Source organism: Oncorhynchus mykiss, chromosome 12 (assembly GCF_013265735.2).
Source record: "Oncorhynchus mykiss isolate Arlee chromosome 12, USDA_OmykA_1.1, whole genome shotgun sequence".
Taxonomy (NCBI): domain Eukaryota; kingdom Metazoa; phylum Chordata; class Actinopteri; order Salmoniformes; family Salmonidae; genus Oncorhynchus; species Oncorhynchus mykiss.
Genome location: NC_048576.1, coordinates 14,968,013 through 14,985,084, shown reverse-complemented (window position 1 = coordinate 14,985,084; position 17,072 = coordinate 14,968,013). Strand labels below are relative to the sequence as shown.

At 42.2% G+C, this 17,072-nt stretch overlaps 1 protein-coding gene across 2 annotated transcripts in view; it reads right to left on the bottom strand.

Moving 5' to 3' along the window:
- LOC110536794 (band 4.1-like protein 4) overlaps positions 1 to 17,072 on the bottom strand; it is a 105,510-nt gene that overhangs the window by 77,130 nt on the left and 11,308 nt on the right. The window lies entirely within an intron of this gene.

Here is a 17,072-nt window from a genome sequence, read left to right as displayed (position 1 = left end):
TTTCCTTTCCATATGAAAGTCAATACACAAATGGATACACGCTCATTTCCCTGGTGTATGATGCAGAGATCGTATCAGGTGGATCATTGACAGACCAGCGGTATATCTGCATTGGGTTTGTGTTCTTTAACAGGACACCAGCATCCGTCTTGGCTGGAGGACATCTCTTTCTTTACCTAATTATCTCTGTTTGCTCTTGACACAGAGAGGAGGAAACTGTCTGTGTGTGTGTGTGTGTGTGTGTGTGTGTGTGTGTGTGTGTGTGTGTGTGTGTGTGTGTGTGTGTGTGTGTGTGTGTGTGTGTTTCTCTCTGACTGCTCCTCTTAACCACAAAGCACATGTTCGATGAATCACAAGGTGTACACTGACAAACAGTCAGTATGATTTATGCCATCAAAGCATGTGAACACAGACAAACAGACCACACTCAGCTGGCTAGAGACCAAATGTGACTTCTTAGAGCAGACTATGCCATCTTTCAGCAGTAGAACAATAAGCAGCAGTGTGGGACACCTAGTGAATACATATGTTGTCTCATGACAACTTACACTCGAAGAAGTCGAAGAAGACCAAAGAACCACATAGGATGAGATGAGTGTGTCCAAGTTCATTCCTATGGCACCTAGGAAGTAGTGCACTTCCTCATGTTAATAGTTCATTACTTCCTTCTGTGTGATTCAGGGCTCATCTGCATGTTTTCATGATCTACTCCAATCTGCAGGTGCACTCCAAGGGAATCACAAGTGGGCTGCCTGTGTCTGACACAGGAGACAGGCTCTATCTTCTTCTTCTCTCTCTCTCCCTCTCTCCCCTTTCTCTTAAGTTACTCTCTATCTCCCTCGCTCTCCCTCGCTCCCTCTGCTGTTGTCTCATCTCTGATTAAACCACATGATGCATATGCCTGTCACCTGCTAGACAGAAAGACAGCTGTTTCACAGTGGCTCTGTGCTTCCTTCTCTCTGACTCCCTGTGGGGACATCCTCTACACTTCCTCCCTCTGATACAGCCTGACATCCTTACATCCCCACATCCTGACATCCCAACATCCTCACACCCTGACATCCTCACGTCCTGACATCCTGACATCCTGACATCCCAACATCCCCACATCCTGACATCCCAACATCCTGACATCCCAACATCCTCACACCCTGACATCCTCACGTCCTGACATCCTGACATCCCAACATCCCCACATCCTGACATCCCAACATCCCCACATCCTGACATCCCAACATCCCCACATCCTCACGTCCTGACATCCTGACATCCCAACATCCCCATATCCTGACATCCTGACATCCTCACACCCTGACATCCTTACATCCCCACATCCTGACATCCCAACATCCTCACACCCTGACATCCTGACATCCTCACACCCTGACATCCTTACATCCCCACATCCTGACATCCTCACATCCTGACATCCTTACATCCCCACATCCTGACATCCCAACATCCTCACACCCTGACATCCTTACATCCCCACGTCCTGACATTCCAACATCCCTACATCCTGACATTCCAACATCCCCACATCCTGACATCCTTACATACCCACGTCCTGACATCCCAACATCCTCACACCCTGACATCCTGACATCCCAACATCCCCACATCCTGACATCCCAACATCCCCACATCCTGACATCCCAACATCCTCACACCCTGACATCCTGACGTCCTGACATCCTGACATCGTCACATCCTGACAACCTCACGTCCTGACATCCTCACATCCTGACAACTTCCCATCTTGACATCCTCATGTCCGGACAACCTCACATCTTGACATCCTCACATCCTGACATACTCACATCTTGACGTCCTGACAACCTCACATCTTGACATCCTCACATCCTGACATGCTCACACCTTGACATCCTCACATCCTGACAACCTCACATCCTGAAATCCTGACTTCCTCACATCCTGACAACCTCACATCTTGACTTCCTCACATCCTGACAACCTCACATCCTGAAATCCTGACTTCCTCACATCCTGACATCCTCACATCCTGACATCCTGACAACCTTACATCCTGAAATCCTGACTTCCTCATATCCTGACATCCTAAAATCTGACTTCCTCACATCCTGAAATCCTGACTTCCTCACATCCTGACAACCTCACATCCTGAAATCCTGACTTGCTCACATCCTGACATCCTGAAATCTTGACAACCTCACATCCTGACATCCTGACATCCTGACAAACCTTTAACAACATCATAAACAAGCGAAATTGAAACTCCAACATCATATAAACTCCTGAGTGGTTAATTACCACCTGTGAAGGCCTACTGTCTCTTTCCTGGTATTCACAGTTCTGCCAAGACTGAGCTGAGTGACTGTAGTACAGTTCTGTTAATTATTCTCAAAGCATGAATACAGCATTGTCTCATCGTGTCCTCCTTCCTTCCATCCCTCCTTCTGTTACATGGAATGACGCTGGCGTGAAAACCCCCTGTTCCATCGGCGGCGGAATCCACCCCGACTTCACCAACAAAACAAAAACCAAACAAAAAAACTCCTGGACCGGCTGGGCGAACAAGCACTGATGATCCGGCTGAGGCCCGACGTGGGATGGGCGCCATCCGAGCCAACCGGGGCAAGGAAACCTCTTGAGCCAGCTAGGGTGTGGAAGCCCGACGAGCTGGCTAGGCACCCCCGGTTCTATCGGCGGCGACCCAGAGCCAATGTCACCATACCAACCGGAACGCCAGTACTCCTCGATGCATCGTGTGTTGGCTGATGCATTCTGTCACATGGAATGATGCTGGAGAGACGAAGCAGGTACGGGGAGTCAAACATTTAATAAATAATGGACATGGAACGAGACAGGAACAGCGTCAGCAAACAGGTAACAAAAACAAAAGACAATTAATGCATCAGCAGGGAACAGAGCTGGGGAACTGAAAAATGTAGGGGAGGAAATAAACAGATGAGTGAGTGAGTCCAGGTAAGTCAAATATCGATGATGCGCGTGACGAAGGAAGGCAGGTGTGCGTAATTGATAACAGGAGTGCGTGATGCAGGGCAGCCTGGTGCCCTCAAGCGCCAGGGGAGGGAAGAGCGGGAGGAGACGTGACACCTTCCCTCATTCCTTCCATCCCTCATCCCCCATTCCTTCTTTCCTTGTTTTCATTTCAAAGACGCCACATATCGATTTCACTTGTCTCTCCGCATCACATTTATCATGAGACATTATGAATACGAGTGCTGTGATTCGACATGACATGAGTTCTGTGATTATGACTGCTTTTGACAACCTTCTCCCAGCACAACTCTGCTACGGTGAATTAGGAAGCAGCAGGAACAGCAGAGTAGCAACATTTCAAACCTACACTTATAATAATACAACATACTGAGTCTGATTACTTTGGATGTGTCTGTGTGAGAACAGTATCTCTAATGTACCCCATGTTGCTTAAAGAGCATGCAGGATCGTGGCATGATCACAGCCACACATTTCTAGTGCTTATGCTCATTCACAGATTTACCATAACACACGTTAACATAGTTTTTGCATTCAGTTACCATTGCGTAGGGTTGCAAAGTTACCGTTAACTTACAAATGTTACCGGAATCTTCTGTAGTTTTGGTAATTAACAGGTAATCTATGGCAATCTATGGTAAATTTGATAATTTATAATTGAATAATACGTTTAAAAAAATATTTCTATATCATATCTTTTTTGAAACATCTGTGTCCATATTGTCCATGAGTTTCCAGTGGATAGACCATAATGGTTCAAGAGAAAATAGCTTAATTAATGAAAAAAACATCTAAGCAACAATTTCATTATTTTAAATGAACTCTGCAACTCTTCAAACTATTGACTTTTTTCACAACTAACACCAGCTTGGTGCCAAAACATTGACAACAAAGACATACTGACATGGTAAAATAAAGGTTGATAAAAAAAAATAAAAAAAAGATAAAGGGTATTTCATGATAAAGCCCTCATATCAGCCCTCACTGCATCTCAGTGCTAGAGGTGTCACTGCAGACCCTGGTTCGATTCCAGGCTGTATCACAACTGGCCGTGATTGGGAGACCCATAGGGAGGTGCACAATTGTCCCAGCGTCGTTAGGGTTTGGCCCGGGGTAGGAAATCATTGTAAATAAGAATTTGTTCTTAATTAACTGACTTATCTAGTTAAATAAAAAATAAAACACCAATGGTATTGACTAAGTTGATAGTTTATATTTGGAGAATGTTTCACAGCTTTGACATCATTTTTTGGGTTATCATATTTATTTGATTATTTAATATATTTTACATGTGAGAAGGCCACACAGAGTGCCAGACATAATTACAGACACCTGTGATAATTGGAATTACCCAAAAGGACCACTAGATGTCTAGTGATAGATTACATAAAATCCTTGAAAGTTACCAAAATTCTGGTAGTTTACTGGTCAACTTTGAAATATTCCAGTACAAAACCCTCCTTTGCAACCCTACTATTGCTTAAGTAGCTTTGAAGAAAAATGCATCCAACTCCTTTTCGGACTGGTCAGTCAAATAATTGAGATTGCTGCTGCTTTCTCTGTCCATGTGTACCCAAAGGGGACAACCCACTGAGTGAGCTACACATTTATCATCCATTCTTACTGCAATGTTTTATCCTCCTTTGACATTTTACTTCCTGCTTTTTGACTTGTAACCTCTCTGACCAGTTTGGGAATCACATTTGAACTTTCAACTCAGATTTTCTGTGTTGGGCTAGACTAGGCAGCCCCCAGCTGTCAGCCCATATAATGAGTCCAACTCCAGAATCACAAAGAATCACATTTTCTGTTTTAAGACCAATGACTGGAAATAAGGAAATTAGTGAGTGGCTGTTACAACTTACAACATATCTTTCCATTAGGAACTTCTTAGTACATGGTCTCAGTGAATGTAAGTACACTACATGCTATGTACATGGTCTCAGTACAATATGTACGGCTGGTATCAGTGGGTCTCAGAACTTCAACCAGGCAGGGAATCCATGCTACTATGTTACCGGTCACAGTGCCTCCCAGAAAAGAGGAACAGACATTATTGCAGAGCTCCTCCTGACTACAGTAACTAACAGTAACTGAAAACCATGACCCCCGGCAGGAAAGAACTGAGGTGTGACTGACTATACTATGACATCATCCAGGGCCAACCGGACCAACACCCCCAGGGTCTGCAGAGAATCCAGGGCCAGGCAGCAGCTAGCATTGTCATGTTTCCCATAGGGGCCCTTTCCTACCAACCCTGCGTCCATCCCTCCCTCCCTCCCTACCAACGCTCTCATTCATACTCCCCTCCATCCCCTCCCTTCCAACCCTCCCATAAATCTTCCGTAGCCTCCATCCCTCCCCTGCCATACAGTCTCCTTGCCTGCATTCCTCCTCTACTGATAAGGTAGCTCTGGTAGTCAGGGTGGGATTGCTAAAATAACAATCTTAGAAAAAAGGGTTCCAAAAGGGTCCTCCAGCTGTCCCCATAGGAAAACCCTTTATGGTTCCAGGTTGAACCATTTTGGGTTCCATGTACAACCCTCTGTGGAAAGGGTTCTACATGGAGCCTAAAACGGTTCTACTTGGAACCAAAGGATTATCCTATGGGGACAGCCGAAGAACCCTTTTGGGTTCCAGATAGCACCTTTTTTTCTAAGAGAGTAGACTAGTTTTGTTTTGGATAGAATCTTTGTCTCAGGGTTATCTTTGTATATTTCTATTTATATTTATTATGGATCCCATTAGCTGCTGCCAAGGCAACAGCTACTCTTCCTGGAGTCCAGCTAAATTAAGGCAGTTTATACAATTTTAAATACATTACAATACATTCAGACTGTGTGCCCTCAGGCCCCTACTCCACCACTACCACATATTTACAGTACAAAATCCATTTGTACGTGTGTAATAGTGCGTATGCTGTCGTGTGTGTGTGTGTGTGTGTATGCGCCTATGTTTGTGTTGCTTCACAGTCCCCGCTGTTCCATAAGGTGTTTTTTTATCTGTATTTAAATGTAATTTCACTGCTTGCATGAGTTACATGATGTGGAATAGAGTTCCATGTAGTCATGGCTCTATTTAGTACTATGTGCTTTCCATAGTCTTTTCTGGACTTGGGGACCTTGAAGAGACCTCTTGTGGCATGTCTTGTAAGGTATGGGTGGGTGTCCGAGCTGAGCGCCAGTAGTTCAAACAGACAACTCGGTGCATTCAACCTCTCATAAATACAAGCAGTGATGAAGTCAAACTCTCCTCCACTTTGAGCCAGGAGAGATAGACATGCATATTATTAATATTTATCAGGGATCAAAGTAAGCCCCAAGTGCAGACCGTGTGAAGTAACAATGTTTATTGTAACAACAGGGGCAGGCAAACGACAGGTCAAGGCAGGCAGGGGTCGGTAATCCAGAGTAGTGGGGCAAAGGTACAGGACGGCAGGCAGGCTCAGGGGCAGGCAGAGTGGTCAGGCAGGCGGGCTCGGAGTCAGGACAGGCAAGGGTCAAAACCAGGAGGGCGAGAAAAGAGAAACTGGAAAAATGAAAAAACAGGAGCTGAGACACAAACCTCTGGTAGGCTTGAACAAACAAGACGAACTGGCACAGACAGACAGAAAATACGGGTATAGATACCCAGAGGATAAGTGGGGAAGATGGGCGACACCTGGAGGGGGTGGAGACAAGCACAAGGACAGGTGAAACAGATCAAGGCGTGACAATATTAGTTCGCTGTGTACATCCAAGGACGTGCTGCCGTGCTGCCCTGTTCTGAACCAATTGCAATTTTCCCAAGTGGTTTTTGTGACACCTGAACACACAACTGAACAGTAGTCCAGGTGCGACAAAACTAGGGCCTGTAGGACCTGCCTTGTTGACAGTGCTGTCAAAAAGGTAGAGCAGCGCCTTATCATAGACATACTACTCCCCATCTTAGCTACTGTTGTGTCAATATGTTTTCACCATGATAGTTTACAATCCAGGGTAACTCCAAGCAGTTTAGTCACCTCAACTTGCTCAAATTCCACATGATTTATTACAAGATTTAGTTGAGGTTTAGGGTTTAGTGAATGATTTGTACCAAATACAATGCTTTTAGTTTTAGAAATATTAAGGAATAACTTATTCCTTGCCACCCACTCTGAAACTAAATGCAGCTCTTTGTTATTAAGTGTTGCAGTCATTTCAGTCGCTGACATGTATAGTGTTTTAATTTATTTTTTAAATATCTTTTAGCAGTGGATCAGCTTAATATTGCGGAAAGATTGTTCCATCAATGTAATTGTCTGCATCATTTCCAATCACCCATATCTTTTTTTGGTAAATATATATATATATCCACATACATACACATACATACACATATGCATACATATACACATACACATACCTATATAAACTCAGCAAAAAAAGAAACGTTGAATTTTCAGAACCCTGTCTTTCAAAGATAATTCATAAAAATCCAAATAACTTCACAGATCTTCATTGTAAAGGGTTTAAACACTGTTTCCCATGCTTGTTCAATGAAACAAACAATGAATGAACACAATACCATTTTTTTTTATATATACTTTTATTATTCCATGCAAACCCTACCACCCTTCCCCCAATAGGAGTAAACTAATAAACAATAACACTTAGGCTTCTACCTTCAGTTTATACATCTTATACACATTTTACAGACACAATCTATTTTACAATATTTAGATTTTGTTTGTTTTTAGTCCTTCCTCTATTTCTGATGTCCATCCAGTTTGGTTTCTATTTGTAACTGTGCTATTTCACAAAATTTCTGAACCTATATACATTTTACAGATCCCGTGTGCTTTACATTGTTTATCTTGTTATTAGTCCCACCCTTCAGCTCCATTCAACCCCTCCCATCTATCTCTTAACACCATTCATTTTGGATTTATATGTCATATATTTTTCAACTGTGCTGTGATGCTTCACAAAAGTACTGAACGTTTCTATTCTCATAGCTTCCACAGATTGTACATTTTTGCTAAAATAATTATTATATTATTGATTGATTGACTATGGCTTTTCGAATCACCCAGTATTGCTATCTGCAGCGTTAGTTCTAGGCAAATGTTGCAATTCTTCAGCCATTCCAGGACCTGTGACCAAAAATGAGCTACATATGGACAATACCAAAATAAATGATCTAATGACCCTGCCTCCTCAAGGCAACAAAATATTTATAACATTCTATTGGTTGCAAGAATTTTGTATAGTAATTTAAATAGAAAAATGTGAAGTTTTGAATCCGGCGGTTGTTTTGCGTATTCATTCATAAACCATGTGCCATGGAATAGGTACATCGAAAATCTCTTCCCAACTATTTTGCAATTTATATGGCACAGCTGTCAGTTTTTTGGTCCTCAAATTAAATTGGTATATGTTTTTATTTATCACACTTTTCTTTAACCATTTATGTTCTTTAATGCAGGGCCGACATACACATTTTTAAAACTTTTTTCACCTTCTACTTACCTTCCATTTTTGTGGTAATGCTGCAATTAGTTGGTTGTAATTTTGGGTAGAGCAGACATTTCCATATGTCTGTGTTAGCTGCATGTGTGACAACTCCACCAGTCCTATTTATGATATCATTCACTAAAATTATACCTTTTTTTAAAATGTATTCGAAAAATACGTTTAAAAAAAAAAAATCTATTAGTATACAGTATTAAGTGTAACCATAATATTGGTTGTATTATTTGTTCTGTCATTTCAGGTGGATTAAACTGAAATTGCAACCAACTTTCTAAGGCTTGTTTAAAAAATAATGATATTTTGGAGATTATTTCCTTTTCAAACAACCAAAAGTGAGCAGTTGTAATCTGAATAAACGGAAAAAGACCATTCTTGAACATAGGATGAGACATTTCTACCAATTTCCTGGGGAACCCGTTTGGATTTAAGTATAACTTTTGTATGACTGATGCCTTTAGTGAGAGGTCTAAAGCTTTAATATTTAATCATTTCTGCCCTCCGAATTAATATTCGTTTTATAAATAGGCCCTTTCAATTTTGTCTTGCTTGCCATTCCAAATAAAATGGAATATTTTTTGTTCATATAATTTAAAAAGCAGGTCACTAGGTGTAGGCAAAACCATAAGCAAATAGCTAAACTGTGATAAGACTAAATAGTTAATCAGGGTGATTTTTCCACAAATAGACAGGCAAGATCTTATCTATTTTTGCTAACTTGATATAAAAATGTATTGGAGTGAGATCATTTCTTTCTTTTGGGATTTGTATACCGAGTATGTCCACATCTCCATCAGACCATTTAATTGGTAAACTACACGGTAATGTAAAATTAGCTTTTTTTTGTGATCCAATATGTAATATAGTACACTTCAATCCAGAGAGGACAGCAAAAGTATCTAGATCCTCTATGAAGTCATGGAGAGATTCAAATTGTGGTTTTAAAAGAAAACATGAATCATCAGTGTACAATGACACCTTAGTTTTTAAGCCACGGATATCTAATCCCTTAATATTATTATTGGATCTAATTTTTTTATTTATTTATTTATTTTACCTTTATTTAACCAGGTAGGCAAGTTGAGAACAAGTTCTCATTTACAATTGCGACCTGGATTTCAACAGTTAACATTTAACATTTCGATGGCAATAATAAACAGATATTCCAATAGTGGACAACCTTGTTTTACTCCTCTAGATAGTTTACAACTTTCTGGGATGTAGCCATTATTTACTATTTTATACCTAGGGTTACTATGCATAACATTAACCCATTTTATAAGAGATACCCCAAAATTGAAATATTCTAGGCTTTTATATATAAACTCCAGTCATACTTTATCAAAAGCCTTTTCAAAATCAGCTATGAAAACCAGGCCTGGTGTCCCCGATATTTCATAGTATTCTAATGTTTCCAGTACTTGGCTTATATTATTTCCTATGTATCATCCATGTAAAAAACCTGTCTGATTAGGATGAATAATAGATGACAATACTTTTTTAATTCTATTTTATTTGAGATTTTATTTATTTCACCTTTATTTAACCAGATAAGCTAGTTGAGAACAAGTTCTCATTTACAACTGGCCAAGATAAAGCAATATAAAGCAAAGCAGTTCGTCACATACAACAACACAGAGTTACACATGGAATAAACAAACATTCAGTCAATAATACAGAAAAAAAACAAGTATATATATACAGTGTGTGCAAATGAGGTAAGATAAGGGAGGTAAGGCAATACAATAGGCCATAGTGGTGAGGTAATTACGATATAGCAATTAAACACGAGTGATAGATGAGCAGAAGATGAATGTGCAAGTAGAGATATTGGGGTGCAAAACAGCTAAATAAATAAATAAATACAGTATGGGGATGAGGTAGTTGGATGGGCTATTTACAGGTGCAATGATCTGTGAGCTGCTCTGACAGCTGGTGCTTGAAGTTAGTGAGGGAGATATGAGTCTCCAGCTTCAGCGGTTTTTGCAGTTCGTTCCAGTCATTGGCAGCAGAGAACTGGAAGGAAAGGTGGCCAAAGGAGGAATTGGGTTTGGGTGTGACCAGTGAAATATATCTGCTGGAGCGCGTGCTATGGGTGGGTGCTGCTATGGTGACCAGTGAACTGAGATAAGGCGGGGTTTTACCTAGCAAAGACTTGTAGATGACCTGGAGCCAGTGGGTTTGGCGACGAGTATGAAGGGAGGGCCAGCCAACGAGAGCATACAGGTCGCAGTAGTGGGTGGTATATGGGGCTTTGTTGACAAAACGGATGGCACTGTGATAGACCCCATCCAATTTATTGAGTAGAGTGTTGGAGGCTATTTTGTAAATGACATCGCCAAAGTCGAGGATCGTTAGGATAGTCAGTTTTATGAGGGTATGTTTGGCAGCATGAGTGAAGGATGCTTTGTTGCAAAATAGGAAGCCGATTCTAGATTTAATTTTGGATTGGAGATGCTTAATGTTAGTCTGGAAGGAGAGTTTACAGTCTAGCCAGACACCTAGGTATTTGCTGCTCATGCATTGAATATACTCCTCAAGGACATCATGGCACTGAAAACAATGGATACACTCTACAAGAGAGCCAAGGAAATGTTTAGGTATGTGAAGGGTCATCAAGTTATAGCAGCAATCTACCTCACCAAGCAAAGTGAGAAGAATAGGAGCACCACATTGAAGCTGCCCAGCAACACCAGTTGGGGTGATGTTGTCATCATGTTTGACAGTCTCCTGGATAGGAAGGAGTCTCTCCAAGAAATGGCCATATCACAGTCGGCTGATATTGACAGCCCCATCAAGAGTATCCTCCTGGATGATGTATTTTGGAAGAGAGTGGTAAGCAGCCTGAAACTCCTGAAACCTATAGCAGTAGCCATTGCATGGATTGAGGGAGACAATGCCATCCTGGTTGATGTTCAGACTCTGCTTGCAGATGTAAGAGAATAAATCCGTACTGCCCTGCCCATTTCACTGTTGCTTCAAGCAGAGGAAACTGCAGTTCTGAAATACATCAAAAAACACGAAGACTTCTGCCTGAAGCCAATACTCATAGCAGCATACATGTTGGACCCCAAATATGCTGGCAAGAGTATCCTGTCTGGTGTAGAGATCAACAAGGCCTATGGTGTCATCACTACCGTGTCTCGCCACCTTGGCCTGGATGAGGACAAGGTTCTTGGCAGTATGGCAAAGTACACTTCTAAGCAAGGGCTTTGGGATGGAGATGCAATATGGCAGTCGTGCCAACAAATCTAATCAGCCACCTGGTGGAAGGGACTTTGTGGATCTGAGGCTTTCCCCTGTTGCCTCCATCATCCTCCACATCCCACCAACATCAGCCGCCTCAGAGAGCAACTGGTCCTTGTTTGGGAACACATACACACCAAAACACACAACAGGCTGACCAATACAAGGGTTGAAAAATATGTGGCCATCAGGGCAGATTTGAGGCTTTTTGAGCCTGACAATGAGCCAGCCTCAACAAGGTTGGAAAGTCACAGTGAAGGTGAGTCCTCAGAGTGTGATGTTCAAGAAGTGGACATTGAGGAGGTCCAGAGAGAAGACATGGAAGCCCGAGAGGAAGACAACCAAATCTTTAGTTTCTAGACTATCATTTTACAGATGTATGTTGAAAATGTTTTTGGGAGATGCGATGGATCATTGGGGATCATTCAATATTCCCTTTCTTTTGTTGTTCAGAGAAATCATCCCATGTGAAGAGTCAACTCATTTAGTTAAAGTTAAATTCGTAACTAAATAGTTTTTTGTTATTTCTATTGGAAAGATTTAATCATTTACAATTATGTCTACTTATGATATGGTCAAATATTTATGTTTCTGTCTCCATATGATATGGTAAATATATCCAATGCAAAAAAACATCTATTAATTTGCATATATTTCCGTTAATTTCCATATATTCCTGTTAATTCCCATATATTCCCGTTAATTCCCACGTAAAGTTTCCACCTCTGAATATTCCCCAAAATGTGCAAACCAAATAGACAATGTTTTTTTCACCTCTCCCACACTAACTTCACGGAATTTAAAATTACAATGCTTGTCTTTCATAATTTGGTCAGATATACTTGGATGTGTAGTGTTAACATTTGTTGCTGGCATGTTATGCCTAAATTTGATAATCTTGCCAATGTCTTTTGTTTTTTGCATTGTTGTTTTCTGTTTTCCTTTGTTTTTCTCTTTTTTCTCTTTCGTTCATTTTGTTGGTTGTTGGTGCAGTGGCTGGGGAGGTGTCTTGGGGGTGGGGAATGAAATTATTCGGATCTTCTTTTTCTCGGTGGGGGGGGGGGTCTCGGATGGTTGAGGGTCAGCACTCGGGGAACTGTGGAGGGTGATCTTGGAGGGCTCGCGGTTGGGAGCTTGGGCCGGTGGCTGATAGGTCGCTGGTTCGGGTTTTTGACCTTGTTGGAGATCTGTCGACATGCCCTTGAGAAGGGCATTGACCCTGGTTGCTTCTGTGGGTCGTTCTGTTCTAAACATATTGCTCACCATGTCTTTTGCAGAGGGAAAAGAGCCATGGGAAAACAAGTTTTTTCTTCTTCATAGAATCAATATATCGTAAAACATCATATTCCGATAGCTGCCCCTCAGTCCGGAGCTGCCCCTCAGTCCGGAGGAGTTTGTTTAGTGGAGTGGGGCCCTTTAGTAGGGTTGCCAATACTAGGTCGGCGGCGAGGGTCGCAGTTCCTAGAAAGAGACTAAAGCGGACAAAGACTATGGTGGAGTGGGGTCCACGTCCCGCGCCAGAGCCGCCACCGTGGACAGACGCCCAGACCCTCCCCTATGGATTTAGGTGTGCGGCCGGGAGTACGCACCTTTGGGGTGGGGGGTGGGGGGTGGGGGGGGGGGGTACTGTCACGCCCTGGCCTTAGTTATCTTTGTTTTCTTTATTATTTTGGTTAGGTCAGGGTGTGATATGGGGGATTTATGTGTTTTGTCTGGCCTAGGGGTTTTGTATGTTTATGGGGTTGCTTCCTTTCTAGGTAGTTTTGTATGTCTATGGTTGCCTAGATTGATTCTCAATTAGAGGCAGCTGTCTGTCGTTGTCTCTGATTGGGAACCATATTTAGGCAGCCATGTTCTTTGGTCATTTTGTGGGTGATTGTCTTCTGTCTTTGTGTCATTGCACCAGATAGGACTGTTTCGGTTTTCACTTTTGTTGTTTTGTAGTTTGTAGTGTTCTCGTTTATCGTCGATATTAAAGATGTTGAACACTAACCACGCTGCATTTTGGTCCTCCTCTCCTTCCCAGGAAGATAACCGTTACAGTCACGTGCACTAGTACAGTGAAATGCCTTTCTTGCTCTTTCCCAACAATGCAGTAATCAATATCAGTAGTACTATAATATATTTTTCAAGTAGAACAAAAACACAAGAGAAATAGAAATAAGAAGAGAATGAGAAAGTAAGTAAGCTTCATACAGGGTCAGTTCCAGTACCATATTTACAATGTGCAGGGATACTGGAGTGGTAGGGTTAGGTATCTATAGAGGTAAGGTGACTAGGCATCAGGATATATGATTAACAGAAGTAGCAGCAGAGTATATTATAATTGTGTGTGTTTGCATGTGTGTAAAGTAAGTACGAATGTGTGTGCGTGCATGTGTGTGTCAGCAAACAAAGTGTGTGTGTGTGTAGAATGTGCATTGTGTGTGTGTGTGTGTGTGTGTGTGTGTGTGTATAGAGACAGCGCAAAAATACAAATAAAATAGAAGGGTCAGTGCCAATAGTCCATGTAGCCATTTTGTTAGACATTTAGCAGTCTTATTGCTTGGGGATAGAAGCTGTTGGTGTCAGACTTGTAGCTCCGGTACCGCTAGGCGTGCGTAAGCAGAGAGAACAGTCTATGGCTTGGGTGGCTGGAGTTTTTAACCATTTTCCGGGCCATCCTTTCACACTGCCTGATATAGAGGTCCTGGATGGCAGGGAGCTCGGCCCCAGTGATGTACTGGGCTGTCTGCATCACCCTGTGTAGCGCCATGCGATCGAGGGCGGTGCAGTTGCCATACCAAGCAGTGATTCAGCCAGTCAAGATGCTCTCAATGGTGCAGCTGTAGACCTTTTTATGAACAATGGGTCGAGACTTCTACTAGTTATCACACTTTTTGCTGTTGATGAAGAGGCAAACCCCTCCCCCTCTCGCTTTCCTTGACTCCAATGTCCTGTCTGCTTGGTGAATGGAGAATTCATCGAGTTGGATAGCCATGGGGGGAATCTTGTTCCAAAAGCCATGTTTCAGAAAAGCGGAGAATATTGCAGTTATGAGTGCTACTAGTTATGGCAGTGCATATGGGGGGGTTTAGATGAGCACCACTGAATCCTTTCAGTCCAGGCACATCAACTCCATTGGGAGGGAATCTATTGTTCTGACTACCTGGACCTAAAATTTGGTTTTGAACTATTGAAACCAAACAGTATGATTTGAAAGAAAAGTATTTTAATATACATGAAAAGGGGAATGTAAGAAATGCACATACTTTCAAATAGGCTAGATGTCATATTAAACAGCATGTAAACACTCTAAATAGGTTAGGAGCCAGACAGGGAGCCTAAGAAGGAACGAAAATGTATTATTTAAACTATATTATTTCAATTATAAAGGTTATAGCCTACAAAGAAATACATTGTGAAGCATTTGCTTCACAATAGGCTGGAAAGGACTTAAAATGCTCAGCATTTAACATTTTGTTGCATTAAATCATTATAGGCTGTTTCTTACTTATTCTATTATCTATATAATAGGCCTGGCATATTGTGAACTCCATGACAGTAGCTAAAGAGAGAGAGAGAGAGCATATGGGTCTGTTAAAGCAAAACATATTGCTTAGCTAGAAGGGTGTCTCCTCTCGACCCCTATAGCTGGCAGGGTGTCTCCTCTCGACTCCTATAGCTGGCAGGGTGTCTCCTCTCGACCCCTATAGCTGGCAGGCGGTCTCCTCTCGACCCCTATTGCTGGAAGGGTGTCTCCTCTCCAATCCTATAGCTAGCAGGGTGTCTCCTCTCCACCCCTATAGCTGGCAGGATGTCTCCTCTCCACCCCTATAGCTGGCAGGGTGTCTCCTCTTTACCCCTATAGCTGGCAGGGTGTCTCCTCTCCACCCCTATAGCTGGCAGGGTGCCTCCTCTCAACCCCTATAGCTGGCAGGCTGTCTCCTCTCGACCCCTATAGCTGGCAGTGTGTCTCTGTCTCTACTCCAGGGACTGGAGCATGGTGGATACTACTTACTCAACCATGTAAACATGTTTCATTGGCAGGGTGTCTCCTGTCTAGCTCTAGCTCTGGGACTGGAACAGTGGCCTACTGCCTGTAACTGCCTTGAAGCCACACAGTTAGTAGTTCCTCCTCCTCCTCCTCCTTCCTAGTTCCTATTCCTGTCTAGTTGCCATTGGAAACCCTCCAGTTGCCCATAGAGATCGTATTATAATCGAATTCCTAATTCTATGCCTGTGCCATTCCATCAGTCAGATGCCAGAGCAGACCCCTCTCCATTGCCATGGCTACCCTGCTGTAAACACAAGCCTTTGTTGCCGTGGTATGAGTTGGCCACAGATAATACTGGTTTCTAGGTTCGGCATGTTTTTGTGAGACTGTTAAAGATATTACCAAAATACGTTTAGACAACAGCTTTGTGTGTTTTTTATGTTTGGGTCCAAGGTTCCGTTATTCTTTAGGCTAGACGGTGTCTCCCTTTGTAACAGTCGCTTGAGTTTGTTTGTATATAAATGACTATGCTACTCTTTGGTTGTCTTCAATATGCACCCGGGCTGGGTGATCTCTCAGTTTATCTTTCCCTTATCATTATCCTGAACGCCCAAGAAAACCAAGGTAACCTGCCAAAATTACCATCTGCTTTGAAAGGCTGGTCATGGCTCACATTAACACCATCATCCCAGACACCCTGGACCCACTCCAATTGTGGGTATAACCTCCGTAGGTATAATTCTGTGGGCCTAATTCAGATAATGCATAAAAAACAAGATGCCCAGCGCTTCAAGGCAAGCATCCTCCTCCAAACTTTCTGTGCACTACACTTGTCTGTCCAATGGATATAAACAACTATAGCTTGCCCACTCCATACCAAGCTGGTCTAGCCGCACTGATTGGTAAGTCATTTAATGTTGAGCTAAATGTTCAAAATAATAATAATAATAATTCAGAGGTTTAAAAAATAACAGAATGGAAAGTTATATTAACTGGTACTTTTTTCAGAACTTTATTTTGCTGGTCAGAACAGTGAAACAGAACGGGAAAAATGGTTTGGTTCAGAACGAAACGATTGGAATATCATTTTGGTTCCAACCCCTGATAAGGAGTGACCTTGGCTCGCTGAGATTTCAAATGTTCCAAAACACACACACACACACACAATCGTGCCGTGTCCTAAATGCTGAGTCCTGCCTGGTCACCAAGGAGACTAAAGTCAAATATAAAACTAGACCAGAGGAAAACACAACATAATGGAGTTTTAATGGATATAGGCTACATTATGAAGATGATAACGACTACTCTAATCACCAGGCAAGATAGTAAAGCTAAATACATGATAACAACTGTGACAT